Genomic DNA, 6,000 nt, shown 5'->3' with positions numbered 1-6,000 from the left:
GGCACTTTCACAATATCTACCAAAATCATAAATGCATATAACCTTTGACTGAACGATTCCATTTCTAAGAATTTATCTTATAGGTGCAAAAAAGTGTATACATAAGGATGTTCATAGCAGCATTGATTTTCAAAGAAAGACTATAAATAACCTCAATGTCTGTCAGTAGGAGGATGGCTTAATAAATTATGTAAATCCATATCATGGAATACTATTCAGCTGTTAAAAAGAAAAGTAACTTACTATGTATTGATATGGCATGATCTCCAAGATATGTTGTTAAGTGGGGGAAATGACATGCACGTTCCACATACACACACATATTTTTTCTAAACAGCTTTATTGAGGTATAATTGACATACAATAAATTCCAAATATTTAAAGTGAACAATTTGATCACTGTAATCAATATAGTGAACATATCCATCATCCCCAAAGGTTTCCTTGTGCCCCTTTGTAGATCCCTGCCTCTAACACATTCCCACCCCCTCATCCCCAAGTAACCATTGCTTTGCTTTCTGTCACTATAGATTAGTTTGCATTTTCTAGAGTTTTATAAATGGCATCATACAATATGTACTCTTTTGGAGGGGGTCTGACTTCTTTCACTTGGCATAATTCTTTTAAGATCTATCCATGCTGTTGGGTATACCAAGAAATCGCTCTTTTTTTATTTCTGAATAGTATTCCATTGTATGGATGTACCACAATTTGCTCATCCACTTATCTGTTGTTGGACATTTGGGGCCATTACAAATAAAGCTACTATGAACAGTCATGTACATGTCTGGGTACAGACATATATTTCCTTTTCTCTTAGGTAAATACCTAGAAGTGGAGTGACCAGATCAATTGCCAAGTGTGTGTTTAACTTTTTAAAAAATTTCCAAGTTGTTTTCCAAAGTGTAACATTTTACAGTCCAGTTTATGAGAATTCCAGTTCATCTGCATCCTCACCAACATTTGGTCTTTCAAGTGTTAGTCATTCTCATAGGTGTGTAGTGATGTCTCATTGTGGTTTTACTTTGCAATTCCCCAATAACTAATGCTACTGAGCGTCTTTCATGTGTTTGTCACATACATATCTTTTTTGGTGAAATGTCTGTTCAAATATTTTGCACGTTTTTTATGAGTTGTTTGTTTTATGTGTAGAATATTAGGAAAGATATCTAAGAAAATGGCATGAGCAGTTGCCTCTGGCAACCAGAATGAGCAGACTGGAGGTCATAGATGAGAAGGACTCTTCAGTTTTCATCCTGCATATACTGCATTTTTTGTTTAAATTATACTTTTAAAAAGAGAAATAGGCTGCTTTGAAAAATGTCAGTATTGAAAGCATGTTTTTTAATGTATGGATGGACACTCTTCTTTTTGGCCAAGGGCATGTCAGAAACTCCACAGTGGTAGGAAATTGGAGCACTGATCCATGAATGGGACCATGAGCATTTTACATCATATCATACTGAATTATTTACAGTGGTGCACAGGTGGCAATAATGATGTCTGTCATGGCTCCTCTAAGACCCCATCAAGCAAGACTTGGTATTTATACATAAGTGAATACTGTTCCAGCTTTTTAATTTCCTCCTTCTTCCCTGCTGAACATGACCTATGGAAAGAGAACCCAGGAGTGGCTCTCCCAGCTTGTCTGTGATAAGGTTTGGGAAATTTTCCTTCTCAGAGCCTGCTTTCTGCTTCCAGCCCTGCTTCCCACCTGGGACATGACTTAGGTTGGTAGGTGTTGTGTTTAGACCCTGGGTAGCTAAGTGCCTCATCCACATTCCTGTCCTTTTAAGAAAGCAATGGTGAATTAACAAGAAATGCTTTATCTCCTAAGACCTCTTTGTGACTCTATTCTGGTCCTGTTCTTTGATCCAACCCACTAATTAGTTCATAAAAATTTCACATAAACTAAAATTCATATCCTAGGCTGGGCTGGGTTCAATCAGATTAATATTTAACTCCAAGGAAACATGGACATTTACCTTAAAGACATTCTTTATTCTAGGAAAGGATCTATATTGTCATTATTTGAATAACATTGATTATGCTATGAAATTTTATTTCAGGCTAAAACTCCTTGCATCCCTCTGTTGAAAATGACAAATTCTTATGGATCAATTCACTGGTTCAGCATCTAAGCTTTTTTTATTGCTGTTTTACCTGACAAAATTAATGTGTATTTATTGTAGACATAAGGATCAAATAGAAAAATACAAGGAAAATAAAAATTATCTATTTCCCCAACATTCTATGATAATGGCTGTTAACACTTGGAACATTTTTCATTTTCCAAATGTCTGAACACTTACATGCATATTTTTTTACAAAATTGAGATCATATGGTACATATTGTCTTATGATCAGATTTTTTTCATGTAATGCAGCATGTACAGCTTCCCATGTCATTAAATTTTCATATGCAGCATACCTTGCTGTGGCTGCATTGAGTTTCATTATGCAGACACCCAACTCCTGATTGCTTAATTGTACAAATATAACCAACACCCTGTGTTTTTTACTATGAGCTGGTTTCCAATTTTTTATACCATTGTAAATAACCAAGCAAAACTTTATTTTTCTCTTTAAAAATCTTGAAAGCAGGACGTATTCTGCCAACTCCTAGGCTATTGTTATGTCTGAAGCCTCTTGGTTTCTTTCTGAGTGTGTGTGTTTGTCTGTTTGCTTTTTGAGTTGGAACCAGTTGAGCTCTCCAATTTGCCATGATGAATGTGTAGGCTATTTCTTGTGGATATAAGAATAAGGGAGCCCAAGAAGAATGACACAAGAGTGGAGAGTGGCACTCACCCATTTAGAGTGGGCCAGGAATAGTTTTTCTGGAAGCAGGGCTGAGAGGGAGGACTAAGTGGAGGAGCTGGAAGGACCTACAGCTAGGATATACAACTGTGTGGACTGGGGCTTTGGGGAGAAACAAAAAGGGGATGATTGGCAACAGAGCTTAGCTCAGGGCCAATCTTCCTCACAAAAAAAACCCCAAAAACTCTAAGTCTCATGGTCCCATGGTGCTGCGTATTCTCTGGAACACTCCATCTCGTATTTGTTGGTTCATTACTATGGTCATTCTCAATCCTTGTTGCATATTAGAGTCACCTGGGAAAGAGAGCTTTAAAATATATATATGCTGGATCTGCCCCAACAGGTTTCAATTCGATTGGACTGAGGTGGAGCCCAGACATTGAAATTTTTTGAACAATCTCTAGGTGATTCCCGCTTGCAGCCAGGGCTCAGCACCTCTGCCCTTTGGCTTAGCCTCCTGCAGGGCTTGAGACGCTGGCCTTGGTGCTGAGTCTCTTCAGGCCGCTGGCTGCTCTTAGGGAGTCCCCACTTCCCACTGGGCTCTGCGAAAGTCATAAGCAGCTGTTTCAAAAATGCTGATGTACGGAGGAAACTGTATCCCAGCTCACTCCAAGTGATTAGGCTGAAAGATCAGCATTTCACTGCAGCTGCATCCACCTCCCCAGACAGCCAATTAGCCACAGAAACAGCAGACACTGTCTAAAGGAGCTCTTTCAGGCCTGAACTTTTGATGCCCAGAAGCACATTACTATAAGCTAAAAAATATTATATTCACATCAGGAAAAAGCATCTTGCTTTGAGTTGCAGTATTTGCTTCCTGGAGGAGGTAGGCCTTGCCTTGGACCTGGAACTTGGTAGCACCTGGATGGACAGAGAAGAGGGAGAAGCGTGCCTGGCGTTCCAGGGAGGCAGCCAGCTATGGAGGAAGGAGTGTTGGACCCAGAGTCAGATGTGGGTTTGAATCTCATCTCTACTTTTGCCTAGAAGCATGACCTTGCAATTAATCCAGCTAGTGGTCAATTCCTTCTCTATAAAATGGGGATAATGATGGCTGCCATAAGTATGTCATAATTGTGCTCTAATTATCCTGTCAGAGTTATGTGAGGTAATGCTCATAAGCATATCAACAAAGTCAGGGGTGCAGGACTGACTTGAAAGAAGAGAGATTTTTATGTTTGTACTACTGGTCAGAAACCAGGCCTCTTGTGCCTCCTTAGTCCCCTCCCTTGCTGATGTAGGGGAGGAGAGAACACTCTCTCCTTGGGGTGGCTGGCAGTCATCTCCAACTCTGATAAGGACAGCTAAGGGGAAGAAATGTAAGATATGTTTCGTGTGGTGCCAGGGGACAGACAGTTGGGGTCCAGCAATCAGTAGTTTAACAAGCCTTCCAGGTCATTCCGATACACACTAACATGTGAGAACCACTGCTCCTAGAGTATTCCATTGTATGAATAGCCACATTCTATTTAGCCATTGTAGATGGATAATTTTTATTTTTAGTTTGGAACTATCACAAATTGTGCTGCTCTGAACATTCTTGAACATAGTTTTAGGACATAGATGTACACTTGTCTGTTGGTTATATGTACCTAGGAGAAGACTTGTTGGATTATAGGCTATGCACATATGCAGCTTGAGGATATATTCTCAAACATTTTTCCAAAGTGATTGTACCAGTTTCCATTCCCACCGGCAATGTGTGAATATTCCAATTCCCCCACATCCTCACCGACGCTTGACGTTGCCAGTCTGAATTTGCGTTCCCTGATGACTCATGAGGTGAGCATTTTTAAATGCTCAGTTGCTATTAGGATATCCTTTTTATAATATCATGTTTTTGCACATGTATTACTTAAATTATCTTTTTCCATTAAATTTTCTATTATTGGATAAATATATTGTAAATATTTCCTCCCATTCTGTGGCTTGTCTTTTCACTTTCTTAATGATGATTTTCTTGAATAGAAGCTCTTAATTTTAATGTAACCCAATTTATCAATTTTTTTTTTTTTTTTTTTTGCTTTATAGTTGGTTTTTTTAATCCTGTTAGGAAATCTTTGCCTACCCCCAGTCCAGGAAGAAATCCGCCAATATTTTTTTCTGGAAGCTGTACTGGTTTACTTTTCATATTTAGAAGTATAGTTATTCTGCAGTTGATCTCTCTGTATGATATGAAGTAGAGGGCAATATTTATTTTTCCATATGGATACGCAGTTCACCCAGCGTTATTTATGGAAAAGGCCATCCTGTCCTCACTGCACTGGTGTGTCAACTTCTCATAAATCAAGTAACTGTGTATGTGTGGATCCTTCATTCTTTTCCATTAGCCTATTTTTCTATCCTGGGTCAATACCACTCTATCTTAATTACTGAACTTTATAATGAGTCTGATAGTACAAATCCTGCAGATTTGTTCTTTTCCTCAAGATTATCTTGGCTATTCTTGGTCCTTTGCATTTTTATGTAAATTTCAGAATCCCTTTGTCAGCTTCCATGAAAAGCCTGCAGGATTTTCACTGAGATTACACCAATTGTATAGCTCAATTAAGAGAGAATTAACATCTTTACAATACTGAAACTTCCAATCCATGTGTATGGTATTTTCCTCCATTTATTTATGCCTTGTTAATATTTCAGTGCCTTTCACTGGCAGATCCTAATGTCTGTCTCATCACTGCCCATAGGAACAGAGCTCATTTCCCTTTACATCCTCCCTGTTATTGGGGACAATGAGCAGGATGTAAAACTGTGGGCTTACACCTCACACCCATTAGGATGGTTACTATTAAAAAGAAAGATAGAAAGGAAGGAAGGAAGAAGAGAGGAAAGAACAGTGGTGAGGATGTGGAGAAATTGGATCCCTTGTGCACTGGTGATAGGAATGTAAAATGGTGCAGCTGCTATGGAAACAGTATGACAGTTCCTCAAAAAATTAAAAATAGAGTTACCATGTGATCCAGCAACTCCGTTTCTGGGTATATACCCAAAAAGAATTGAAATCAGGGTCTCTAAGAAATACTTGTACACCTATGTTCATAGCTGCAGTATTTACAATAGCCAAAAGCTGGAAGATGGATCAACCAAATGTGATATGTATGTACAACGGAATATTATTCATCCCTAAAAAGGAAGGAAATTCTACCACATGTTACAACATGGATGAACCTTGAGGACATTATGCTA

This window comes from Equus asinus, chromosome 13 (assembly GCF_041296235.1).
Source record: "Equus asinus isolate D_3611 breed Donkey chromosome 13, EquAss-T2T_v2, whole genome shotgun sequence".
Classification (NCBI taxonomy): Eukaryota; Metazoa; Chordata; class Mammalia; order Perissodactyla; family Equidae; genus Equus; species Equus asinus.
This window is presented reverse-complemented; position numbering follows the sequence as displayed.